At 31.7% G+C, this 13750-nt stretch overlaps 1 pseudogene; it reads right to left on the reverse strand.

The window, feature by feature from the left end:
* Positions 1–394: 394 nt before the first annotated feature.
* LOC116124431 lies at positions 395–1737 on the reverse strand (annotated as a pseudogene).
* Between the last annotated feature and the right edge of the window lie 12013 nt (positions 1738–13750).

The raw sequence follows: 13750 nt of genomic DNA on the forward strand, positions 1-13750 counted from the left end.
TCATTGGTTGGACCTTAGTCCAAAAGTTTTTGCCCATTTCAACGAGAACTTTCCAGTGAAGTAAAATTTCACGTTAGTTCATCTAGTGAAAGCATCTTCGTTCCTTTCCAGGTGCTTCTTTTCCAAACAAGCATTCACATAAAGTAAGAAGAAAAGAAAGTTGGAAACTTAAAACTGCTTAAACTATTTCATTTGATTGCTATATTTCAGCCCACCACCATGTTTCAATCCTTTAGGGTTTGGTTTTGATAATTCTAAATATTGTAACCCTACAGCAAAGTGTATCTTCTTTTGTATTTTACAGGCTAAAATGAAGATAAGGTTTTGAACTTTTGATATAAAGACGCTGAGAGAAAGAATTAAAAATTAAAATTAACCACTGCGCAAGAGAACATGATTTGGAAAGAAGAAGAAACAACACCACCACTACTCATTAACAAAGATTCACAGAGACAAACTACAATCAAAGATTAAATAATAAATAAAAGAAAAGAAAAAAAAGAGACATAATAGTCCTCTCTCATACACACAAACGAACAAATAGATAAGAAAAAAGAAAAAGCTATTTTGGTGGGGTTTTGATTTTGATTTTTGTTTTCTTAGTTGGTAGGGTTACTGCGGAATGATCCTAAAGCCTTGATAGCAGCCGCTCTCAAAATGTACTGGTGATATGCCGCTGCAGCCAGTGCTCCAACGAATGGTCCAACCCAGAAAATCCACTGCCATCACATTCATATCAACTTGTTAAACATCTCATCAAAATTAATTATCAAAAACGCAATTCGTTTCTAGAAAGAGAATGACAAAATATTTGTATAACTATGCATACTTGGTCATCCCAGGCTTTTTCCTTGTTGTAAATGACGGCAGCACCAAAACTCCTAGCAGGGTTGATGCCAGTTCCAGTGATGGGGATTGTCGCCAAGTGAACCATGAACACAGCAAACCCTATTGGGAGTGGGGCCAAAACCTACAATTACAACACACCAATATGACATACATAACTTAATGGGAAAAAACTAAGGCATGAGAAAAGTGTGGAGAGGAAGAGGGCATACAGGAACGTGAGAGTCACGGGCGCTTCTCTTGGGGTCAGTGGCGGAGAAGACAGTGTAGACAAGCACAAAGGTGCCAATAATCTCAGCACCCAAAGCCGTGCCCTTGCTGTAGCCGGGAGCTACGGTGTTTGCACCGCCGCCAAGAGAGTTGTATTCATGCTTCATGAAAGCCTTCACCAACCCAACACCGCAAATGGCTCCCAAACACTGAGCGATTATGTAGGCCAAAGCCCTGATTAGAGACACCTTCCTGGCCAAGAACAACCCAAATGTAACTGCAGGGTTAATGTGACCACCTGAAACAAAAACCAAAAAAACCCCATTAACATACCACTAAAAAAATCCAAACTTTACATTCAAAAAAAACCTTAGCCTTTAAAGAAAAACCCAGATGGTTCTTACCAGAAATACCAGCATGCAGTAACACAGACGAAGATCATGCCACCAAAGGCCCTGCAATACCCAAAAGGCCAACTCCATCACATGCGTCATGTTGTTTCTTGTGGCCGATAACGGTGGCAACGGTAACGTAAAGGAAGGAGAGTGGCGACAACCTCAGCTATAAGAGCTCTGTAGAAAGACCAGAGCTTGATCTCACCAAGGTCGGAGAGGAGTGGTGGTGATCCACATAGTCCTTTCGATGGTGAGTTTGGCCTTCTTCACTGACTTCCTTAGACATTTTTTTTTATATCTTCTGGTTTCTAGTAATCTCTACAGAAGGAAGAACTGTAGGAAGCTTTCTTCTTTCTCTTAGGAGGTGTATCTGTGCGTGCGTCTTGCTCTAAGCTCACTCTTTTAAAGCAGGATGAAGGTCCATTTATGGATAAGCCAAGGGCTTGTTGGAATAAAGTATATTTTTTATTAATTTAAAAGAAAAAGGTTGTTGGAAAATGAAAGTGACAACATATTTTTGTTTCTTGGATTGTAATATTAATATCTCGTTTTAGAGTAGCTTTAAAGGCTCAAAACTTACAGAATTTAGTAAAAGTCTTTCAAATTTGATGTAAAAGTGATAATCATCTCAACTTTTTAACTTACAGTATAGAAGAAGATAACACACACTGTTTAAGTTTAGGGTTTATCAAAATTGATGTAAAATGGAAATGCTGTAAAAGAAAGAGTGGAGGGATGGGACCAAGGGAAAGAGGAGAATACAGCGAGACCATGTGAGAGCTAATCATCTTCAAAATGTCAGCCTGGCAACAACTATCATACCACTCACACATACAACCGTTATATCTTGTCTTTTCTCGCTCATCTTCTTAACTTTTCCTCTTTTCCGGCAGTATATATATATATATATATATAATTCTATGTGTTTTTTGTTTGTCTCTCTCTCTGTCGTTAGTTCTATCTCCATCTCCTTCACTTTATATATTTATCATGCATCTTTCCGTTTGTTTTAGATGGGTTTCGAGAATTAATAATACTCATTATTATGGTAATTAATCTTTATTTAAAAGCAAAGAATGTGACGAGGTTAATATCATTCTTTATGCCACGCTCCACATGCATCATACACAAATTTTTTTTTTTTTTTATTTCAGAGGTGTTCAAGCCATTTACGTAATTCAATTAATCTTTCGAACATTAATTATCGATCGAGAAAAACTCTAATGATTATCGGTTAATAGCAACGAAGTGAAATTAAATTCAATCTTTAATAATATAATAAAAATCTCTATGAACCATCCGACCCTTTGAAGTTAGTTTGCAAAATACATTAACATTACAAAATAAATTTAAACCAAAAAGGTCCCCCTACCTAACCCATATACCACTAATTATGCAAACAATTTATTAATGCCCACTCTATTTCTTCCTTAATTACTCTCCCTTCATTATTTTCATGTTGCACATTTATTATTATTTTAATTACTTTCATTTTTTACTGCTCTAATCCAATCATAGTTGTAAAGTGTTTATAATACGTATAAAGATTTAATCTCAGTTCAAATATTGAATAACATAATGATGAAATCAAAATTGGAGAAAAAGTTAAAGTTTGAGAAGATTTGATGATACGAAGAAAGTGATTGAGATAGACAGTTGTTCATTCCATTCTGTTTTTTAGTTTAATTGAATTCTTATCCCTTCAACGGTACAATTCATTCAATTACTTTATAACCAATATTCATTTTCTTATGTTTTTGGCACTTCCTGTCTTTTGTTTAACATTAATATATTAATTCCTAATTTCTCTAAAATCACTGCTAAAAGAAATTCAATAATCTCTTTAATTTACCTTTTAACAATTAAATTTAAGGACTAATAAATATATTTACTTTCGAATTTAAGCAAAATATATAACGAGCTGCTGATCAATCAAGGTCACGTGGATTCCAGCTGGAAAAACGTCACGTTTGCTGCTGCGCATCATCCCTGCCTCATCTTTATCCATGCATGTCCACATCGTGTCCCCCCATTACCCTGGCAGGTCAGCTCTATCGTGGTGGCCATAGGCCACTTTTTCGCTACTTATCGCGAAATATCGGTTTCTGTTATGTTAAGAAAACTCTGGATGATAACGAATCGTTTAAGAAAGCAAGGCTACGTATCAACTTTCATTACTAATTATCTAAATATTATCTATTTACTTGAGATTAAAATATATAATTAATTGGTAATATAATTATGAATTCAATAATAAATTCATTTTGAATACAAGTATATCATTAAATTTATCCTTATTATTTTTTCATACAAAAATTCTAGTTTTTGAAAAATTAATATAAAAAACAAAAATATATTCACATTTAATGCTGGGATATTTGTAAAATTAACTCCACAAAATACTGCAAAACTCTCAATATCAAACCTTTATCATGGGTCTCTATTGACCAACCAAAATTCCACGTGTTCAAAAATGTGGGAACGGCTGTATGTTTCGAGAGTGTTCTACTATAGCCGTGTGTTGGCCTAAAATCTGGTCCGTCCATCCATCCTCAAAGGTCACATGTTGATTGGAGTGGGCCAGGCACCTCCCAAAGTCCAGATTCTCTATACTGATAATAGCATTGATGAGATGTGACGCCTCATTTTAATTTGAAGTGACGCAAATACCTCACCTCTGTCCCATTAGCCGCAAATGCTTTCGTTTGTGTTTGGTTTTTAAGAAAAGAGAAAACGACATATTCCCCCACCTGAGGTTTTGGGAAATTTTTAGTTGGTACTCTTGTATTTATTTTAATGTTCATCTTTAAAGCGTTTTTTTTATTTTATTTTATTTTAACATATTCTTAATTTTTTATGTTAGTGTATACATATTAGACTTCAATACTTTGATTTTTTTTATAATAGAAGATGGACTTGTGTTAGAAAAAAGTCACGTTACAATGTTTAAATTGATAATTTGTTTTTTTTTTTCATTAATTTGAAGTCTAATTATTTTTGAGATTACCTTTAGACTCTTCACAATCTCATTTATAAAACTATATCTTATTTATTCTATTTTTTATTATTTTTACAATATTGATATTAATTTAAAAAAAAATAAATACATAAATTTACACCTTGAGATTTTGTTAAACCTCGATAAAAATGTGTTTACTCTCAAGAAAATGGATAGGAAAAGAAACCTTTACCTCAGACGATTTATATTTTCCATATAATAAAAAGAAATTGAAAAAAAAGACGTGTATATATTGAATTGATAGTCAAACAAATGAAGGTGTTTTACAATATGATGATGTGATGATGTCAAAGTGGACATATGAAATGACTGCAATTATGAGATGTCATAGTTCAGAGTCTTGTTGGCTCGGCATGTGACATAATATTTGTATTATAAACCATGCCATGCATTAAGGACATGTCCAGCGAGATGAAGAAGAGAAAATAATGAGATTATATTAAATTTAATTAGTGTAAAATTAACATTAATTAATGAAGATTATTGTACTTTAATACACGACGACGAGGAGGAGGATGTCCCATATGCTGCCCTCTACCAAAATCAATATTCAAGTACAAACATGGCCGAATGCGGCACCAGCTAATATATTAATTTTGTTTTTCTCTAGAAGTTAAAATTCTGCCTGTAAAATTATGAACTTTTTACTTCCTCCTTTTGATTCCTCTCCACACAGGTAAGAGGTTGGTTTCCAAACGCTTGTAAGTTTTGTGTATTCAAACTGGGCGATGAGACTTTTGGGTGTATATTACTTAGAGATCTTAAATTCAATCTCTTCGATTGATCATAAGAGTGTACGAAAGATTTATCTAATCGATAACTTCAGACTCGAGTATAGTCACCCTAAACACCCCCCATTAAAAAAAAAAAGTTTTTGTGTATTCATCTAGATATGAATGGTGAGTGTGAGAGTGAAAACTATTTTTGAGCTCCAAAAGATTTGATCGCCAAAAGCCCAGAGGATTCTTTGGTCCTGCCCAAGCCCAAACAGGGAATTTGGAGAATCTCTAATTTCCCGAATTGTTTGATATATATTATCTATATAATATATCATTGGAAAAACGAAAAAAAATTAAAGTCATAATACAAAGTCATGTTACAGTAGGCTAATTCTGATGACAGAAGGATGGTACTAGGGTTTTAGATACGAAAGTCATGTTATCAAAGTCTGAAATTTTTTAATTAATTGAATGGATCCCTAAGGTTTTGAGAATTGGATCATATTGTTAGACTTTTGTGTTATTTCAAGGATAAGAAATCCCGTTTTGATTACGCAAATTTCACTAAATCTTCACTTCGATTTTAAAATTTTAATCAAAACTTTATAATTTATATTGATCAATTTGCATGAGAGAAATATAACTTTAAAAAGATTAATATGACTGATAATAATGTATTACATGAATGAAATAATACCAAATATAATGTATTAAAAATAGTTTATGTATTAAAAATATGTTTACTTTCAAGTTAGATTTTTAATCTAATTTGATTAAATAATTAATTTAGAGCTTATAATCAGGAAAAATATTTTTATTGATTTATTAATTTATTATATGAATCAAATATCAAATGATTCATTATACATATAACATATATACTATGTATTAACATATTTATGAATATAGCATATTATGTATAATGTATAATACATTGTACATTAATAGATGTATTATATTATACATTATAAACATATTATTAGCAGGGGCGGATCCAGAAATCTTTTAGGGTGGGCCAAACAAAAATTTTATTTCTAAATTGAGAGTGGGCCACAATTTTTAATATTTGACAATAAAAAATTAAGGGTGGGCCAAAGTCAAACTAAATGAATAATGTATTTAATTTTTGTTTTTTAAAAATTAAGGGTGGGCCCTTAATACACTTTGGATCCGCCCTGATATATGTATATAAAATGATACATATAACACATATGTTATATTTATTATGTATTAAAATATTTATAATGATTTATTTATTCAATTTATATATGCATATTTGCTTATATATTTATAATAGACAGTTTTTCTATATTACTTATTACTCATTTGTAATGGTTTCACTCAATGTTCCAACAATTATATTATTATAACATATTTGAATTTGATCTATTAATAATGTAAAACAATTCATTATTAAAGTGATATATATATATATATATTTTAGCCGGGCCAAGGCGGGAAGAGATTAACCTCATCCCTGTCCCATCCCCGATCTATTCAAGGTATCCCTGCCTCATTCGGGTCGGGGTGGGGAATGTGGCCATCCCTAACTTTCATGGAGACATCAATCTTCTTTTCTTACTCAACACGTGGGAATACTATCCAAACTTTTCTAATATATAATTAGTAATTATTATTGTAATTCAAGTTAATCTCATAATACCTATCTATTAATCTTTATATTGTGGAATAATCCACCTGAATGTTCCCTAATTGAATAATTACTTAATCAATTATAATGAAGAGAATGTGAATGTAAAGTGGGTGGTCTGTCGAGGCAGGCATGCTTAAGAGTTAAAAAGAACATTACGTCATCACTCTTTGGTTGTTATAGGAGTATCTTAAAACTCTACCCAATTGGTATTTCAGATTTAACAAATTAGTTGAGGTGTACGTAAACTAGTCCGAATCCCCATCATTAAAATAAAAAAAAAAAAAAGAAGAAAAAAGAACATTACATATTCCTATTTTTAATAAAAAAATCATCAAACATTACTTTCATAGCAAGCTTCTGTCAAACGGTCGGCCTGCCTCACTTGTTTTTTCTCTACAAGCCTAGCAAATATTGTAAATTGAAGGAAATACTTTTAGTAATCAGAGTAAAAAATGCTATCCTTATAAAGACCCATACAAAGAGGCTACAAAATGATGTCACAAGAAGAAAAAATAAAAAAAAGGGAAAAAGAGAGAGAGGGAGAAATCATGAAAATCAAGAGTGGGGATTGTCTTTGTATGCCCCTTTGTATTTGTCTTTGTAAAACTAGCATTGCTCATCAGAGTAAACTCTTTAAAACAGGCAACCTACTCGTCTTTACTTTGCCGTAAAAACATCATTGATTTCTACATCTAAATCTTTCTTCTTCTTCTCTTCTTGGGCACCTACTATTTTATCCATTCGTGGAGACCACTTTACTCTTCGCTATCTTTTCCTTATTTGTTGTTATCTACTCTTCGTTTGCTACCCCATTGTTGCTTTGCTTGATACTATGATATACTCATCAAATATAAACAACAAATTACTAGGGTTTTCATTTGCAAATAAGCGATGATAAAACTTAAAAAAAAAAAAAAGAGAGAATTGAATTTTTTTTTTGCAAAGTTACTTTGCTTACAGGTTGCTTGAATAAACGGTTTTATGTCCACTTTAAATAAAGGGGCTTTGTTGGATTTGATATCGAGATTTTGTAAGAGTTCAACAGGTAAACTAAAACTCTTTATTATTGATATAGTTAATTGAATTGATAGTCAAACAAATGAAGGTGTTTTTATCATTGTTTTCAAACCTGGACTAGCCAGTCCAACCAGTTTGACTGAGACCTGGTCATTGTCCGTTTGAGCTATATAAACCCACCATTAATTAATAGTCCGCTTGAACCCCTTATAAACCGAATAACAAGGACACACCACTCGATCCAATCGGACCGTTGGTAAACTGGCTCACTATTTCGAAGAAAAAAACCCTAGTCTATTTTTTTTTTTTTTTTTTTTTACGCAACCAATCCTCAACTCTCTGAAATCGCAACTCCGCTCTCAACTCAATACTCTCTGAAATCTCAACTCCACTCTTTGAAATCGATGACGACACACTCCTCTGTTGGAAATCGATGACGATGACATCTCTCTCCCTCGCTGAAATCGATGACACGACACCTCCCTTTCTCAAATAGATAGACGCTGATTCTCTTCCTCACTTAAGCTTTGTAAAGGTATTTCCACCATAAAAATCCTTAGTGATTTGAAATCGACGACACTTTTTCTAGATTTTGCATGTTTCGGCTAGTTGGGTTTTGTTATCTCAAATATATATGTATTAAAAATATAGTTTTATGGTTCAGTTAGATTTTCAATCTTAATTTGATTAAATAATTTAAATTTTAGAGTGTATAATCAAGGAAACAAATATTTATAATGATTTATTGATTTATTATAATGAATAAAAATATCAAATGATTTATTATACATATATAACATATATATTATGTATTAACATATGATTACAGATAATGACATATTATGTATAATACATGTGATACATTATACATATGTATTATACATTATACATATATAACATATATATATTATATATATCAAATGATACATATACATACATGTCATATTTATTATGTATTAAAAATATTTATAATGGTTTGTTATATTTAATTTATATATGCATATTTAGCTTATTATATTTACAATAGACAATTTCTCTATTATTATTTATTACCCATTTGTATATGATTTCACTCAATGTAAAGAAAACAAAATTCTGTTATGAAGAGAAAGACTTTATTAATCTTTTCACTTAATGAAAATAGACAGTGTGTTGTCTTTTTATACAGAATTCTTAACTATGATTAACTGACTGTAGTTACAAAGCTAACTCTAGTTAATCTTTGACTTTGAAGTCAATTCATCAATAACATCCTCCCTCAAGCTAAGCAGGGCATGATGAAGAAAAAGGTTTTGTCTTAGCTTGCTTAAGAGAATAAAGTAAAACTGATGTAGTAGCGACCCGTAGAGTAGAAGCTTCATTCTGAAAACAACTTCCAGAGAACAGGTGCAACTGCAAAGAGAAATGCAGAAAATGCAACAGCAAACAACAACACAAAACAACAAACATCTTACAGAAAATGCAGCAGTTAGAATAAAAGAAACGCAATAGTACTTCATTCAACAAAAAGAAATGCAACTTCATTCAACTAGTCATCATCCTCCCTCAAGCGAAATAGAGGAGAAGCCTTGATAAGCTTGCTGCGAAAGAGACCAAACTAAGTAATGGGCAGAGGCTTAGTAAAGATATCAGCAAGTTGATGAGTAGAAGAAATATACTGAACTGCTAAGGCTTTTGTGGCAATTTTTTCACGGATAAAATGAAGATCAATCTCAATATGTTATGTGCCAGCATGTTGAACAGGATTAGAAGCAAGTGAGGCGGCGCTGACATTATCACACCAAAGAACTGGTGTGGACAAATGCCTCACCTCTGTCCCATTAGCCGCAAATGCTTCGTTTGTGTTTGTTTTAAGAAAAGAGAAAACGACATATTCCCCCACCGAGGTTTTGGGAAATTTTTAGTTGGTACTCTTGTATTTATTTTAAATGTTCACCTTTAAAGCGTTTTTTTATTTTTTTTATTTTAACATATTCTTAATTTTTTATTTTATGTGATACATTTAGTACGTTAAATGTATTTGATGCTTTTTATAATAGAAGATGGCCTTAGTTAGAAAAAAAGGTCACGTTAATATGTTTAATTTGATAATTTCTGGCTTTTTTTGATTAATTTCGAGTCTAAAATTATTTTAAGATTATCTCAACTCTTCACAACCTCATCTACAAAACTTATTCCTATTTACTATTTTTTATTACTTTAATAGTTATTATGATGTTAATTAAAAGAAAAAAATAATAAATCCAAAAGATTTCACCTTTGAGATTTTGTTAAACTCGAATAAAAATACTGTTTACTCTCAAGAAAATGGATAGGAAAAGAAACCATTTACCTCAGACGATTTTATATTTTCCATATAATAAAAAGAAATTGAAAAAAAAGACGTGTTATAATTGAATTGATGTCAAACAAATGAAGGTGTTTTACAATATGATGAATGATGATGTCAAAGTGGACATATGAAATGAATGCCAATTATGAGATGTCATAGTTACAGATCTTGTTGGCTCCGGCATGTGACATAATATTTTGTATATAAAACCAGCCATGCATTAAGACATGTCCAGCGAGATAGAAAAGAGACATAATGAGATTATTTAAATTATTTAGTGTAAAATAACATTAATTAATGAATATTATTGTACTTTAATACAGGACGACGAGGAGGAGGATTTACCATATGCTGCCCTCTACCAAAATCAATATCAAGTAAACAAAGGCAGAATGCGGGCACCAGCTGAGGCTAATATATTAATTTTGTTTTTCTCTAGAAAGTTAAAATTCTCCTGTAAATATTTAATACTTACTTCCTTTTGTTTCCTCTCCACACAGGTAAGAGTTGTTTCCAAACGTCTAGTAAGTTTTGTGTATTCAAACTGGTCGATGAGACTCTTGGGTTTGTATACTTCAGAGATCTTAAATTCAATTCTCTCGATTGATCATAAGAGTGTCCCCGAAAGATTTATCTAATCGATAACTTCAGACTCGAGGTATAGTCAACCTGAACACCCCCCTAAAAAAAAAAAAAAAGTTTTTGTGTATTCACTAAATATGAATGGTGAGTGTGAGAGTGGAAACCATTTTTGGCTCCAAAAAGATTTGATCGCCCAAGCCCAAGGAATTCTTTGGTCCTGCCCAAGCCCAAACAAGATTTAGGGAATCTCTAAATTTCCCGAATTAGGTATTGATATATATTATCTAACTAATAATATATCATTGGAAACGAAAAAAAATTAAAGTCTAATACGAAGTCATGTTACAGTACGCTAATTCGGATGACGAAGGATGGTACTAGGGTTTTAGATACGAAAGTCATGTTATCAAAGTCTGAAAATTTTTAATTAAATTGAATGGATTCCCTAAGGTTTTGAGAATTGGATCATATTGTTGATACTTTTGTGTTATTTCAAGGATAAGAGATCCCGTTTTGATTACGCAAATTTCACTAAAATCTTCACTTCGATTTTAAATTTTAATCAAATCTTTATATTTATAATTGATCAACTTGCATGAGAGAATAATACTTTAAAAGATTATAATATGATATATTTATTACATGAAATAATACCAAATATATAGTATTAAAAATATATGTTTCACTTTCAATGTTAGATTTTTAATCTTAATTTTGTAATTCAATAATATTTATATGTTTATTCTAATAACAAATATTTATGTCTAAATTTATAATGACAAAATAACAAAGGAATTATACATATATACATATACTATGTATTTATAATGATTATGAATAATAGCTATTGATAATGTATATACAATGATACAATATATGGATTATACGTATAAGATATAAAATATATATTATGATATATAAAATGATACATAACACTATGTTATATTTATTATGTTAAAAAATTTTATAATGATTTATTATATTCATTTATATATGCATATTTAGCTTATTTATATTGATATAATGACAATTTTTCTATAATTCTATACCAGTTGTATAGGTTCACTCAATGTCCAACTTATATTATTCAGCTATTTGAATTTGATCAATTATAATGTAAAACAATTCATTATTAAAGTGATATATATATAGCCGGGCCGCGGGGAGAGATTACCTCATCCCCGTCCCATCCCGATCTATTCAGGTTATCCCTGCCTCTTCGGGTCGGGTGGGGAATGTGCCCATCCCTAACTTTCATGGAGACATCAACCTATCTTTTCTTACTCACACGTTGGGAAAACTAATCCAAACTTTTCTATATATAATTAGTAATTAATTATTTATTCAAGTTAATCTCATAATATCCATCTATTAATCTTTATATTTGGAATAATCCACCTGAATGTTCCCTTAATTGATATAATCTTAATCAATTATAATGAGAGAATGTGATGAATGTAAAGTGGTGGTCTAGTCAGGCAGGCATGCTTAAGAGTTAAAAACATTACGTCATCACTCTTTGGTTGTTTAATAGGGTAGTCATTAGAACTCTTACCCGATTGGTAGTTTCAGGATTCGACAAATTAGTTGAGATGTACGTAAACTAGTCCGATACCCCGTCATAATTTAAAAAAAAAAAAAAAAAAGAAGAAAAAAGAACATTACATAATTCCTATTTTTAATAAGAAAAAATCATCAAACATTACTTTCATAGCAAGCTTCTTGTCAAACGTGTCGCCTGCCTCACTTGTTTTTTCTCCATACAAGGCCTAGCAAATATTGTAATTGAAGGAATACTTTTAGTAATCAGAGTAGAAAATGCTATCCTTCAAAGACCCATACAAAGAGGGCTACAAAGTGATGTCAGCAGAAGAAAAAACAAGAAAAAAAGAAAAGAGAGAGAGGGAGAAATCATGAAATCAAGGTGGGGATTATCTTTGTATGCCCCTTTGTATTTGTCTTCGTAAAACTAGCATTGCTCACAGAGTAAACACTTTAAAAACAGGCAACCTACTCTGTCTTTACTTTGTCCGTAAAGAACATCATTGATTTCTACATCTAAATCTTTCTTATCTTCTCATTCTTGGGCATCCCATATTTTATCCATCGTGAGACCACTTTGCTCTTTTCTATCTTTATCCTTATTTGTTGTTATGATACTCTTCGTTTGCTCCACCATTGTTGCTTGCTTGAACTATGATAACTCATCAAATATAAACAACAAATTACTAGGGTTTTCATTTGCAAATAACGATGATAAAACTTAAAAAAAAAAAAAAAAAAAAAAAAGATAGAATTTTTTTTTTGCAAGTTACTTGCTTACGGGTTGCTTGAATAACGGTTTATGTCCACTTTAAATAAAGGGGTTTTGTTGGATTTGATATCGAGATTTTGTAAGAGTTCAACAGTGAAACTAAACTCTTTATTATTGATATAGTTAATTGAATTGATAGTCAACAAATGAAGGTGTTTTTATCATTGTTTTAAAACCTGGACTAGCCGGTCCAACCAGTTTGCTGAGACCTGGTCATTGTGTCCGTTTCGGAGCTAATATAAAACCAACCATTAATTAATAGTCCGCTTGAACCCCTTATTAAACCGAATGAACAAGGACACCCACTCAGTCCAATCGGACCAGTTGGTAAACGGCTCACTATTTCGCGAAAAAATAACCCTAGATCATATTTTTTTTTTTTTTTATTCTCACTCAATCCTCAACTCTCTGAAATCGCATCACGCCGCTCTCACTCATCTCAACTCACTCTCTGAAATCTCAACTCCACTCTTTGAAATCGTGACGACGACACCTCTCTGTGTTGGAAATCGATGAATGACATCTCTCTCCCTCGCTGAAAATCAATGACGACGACACCTCCCTTTCTCAAATAGATGATGACGCGATTCTCCCCTCACTTAAGCTTTGTAAAGGTATTTTCCACCATAAAAATGCTTAGTGTGATTTGGAAATCGACGACA

Source organism: Pistacia vera, unplaced genomic scaffold (genome assembly GCF_008641045.1).
Source record: "Pistacia vera cultivar Batoury unplaced genomic scaffold, PisVer_v2 Contig152, whole genome shotgun sequence".
Classification (NCBI taxonomy): Eukaryota; Viridiplantae; Streptophyta; class Magnoliopsida; order Sapindales; family Anacardiaceae; genus Pistacia; species Pistacia vera.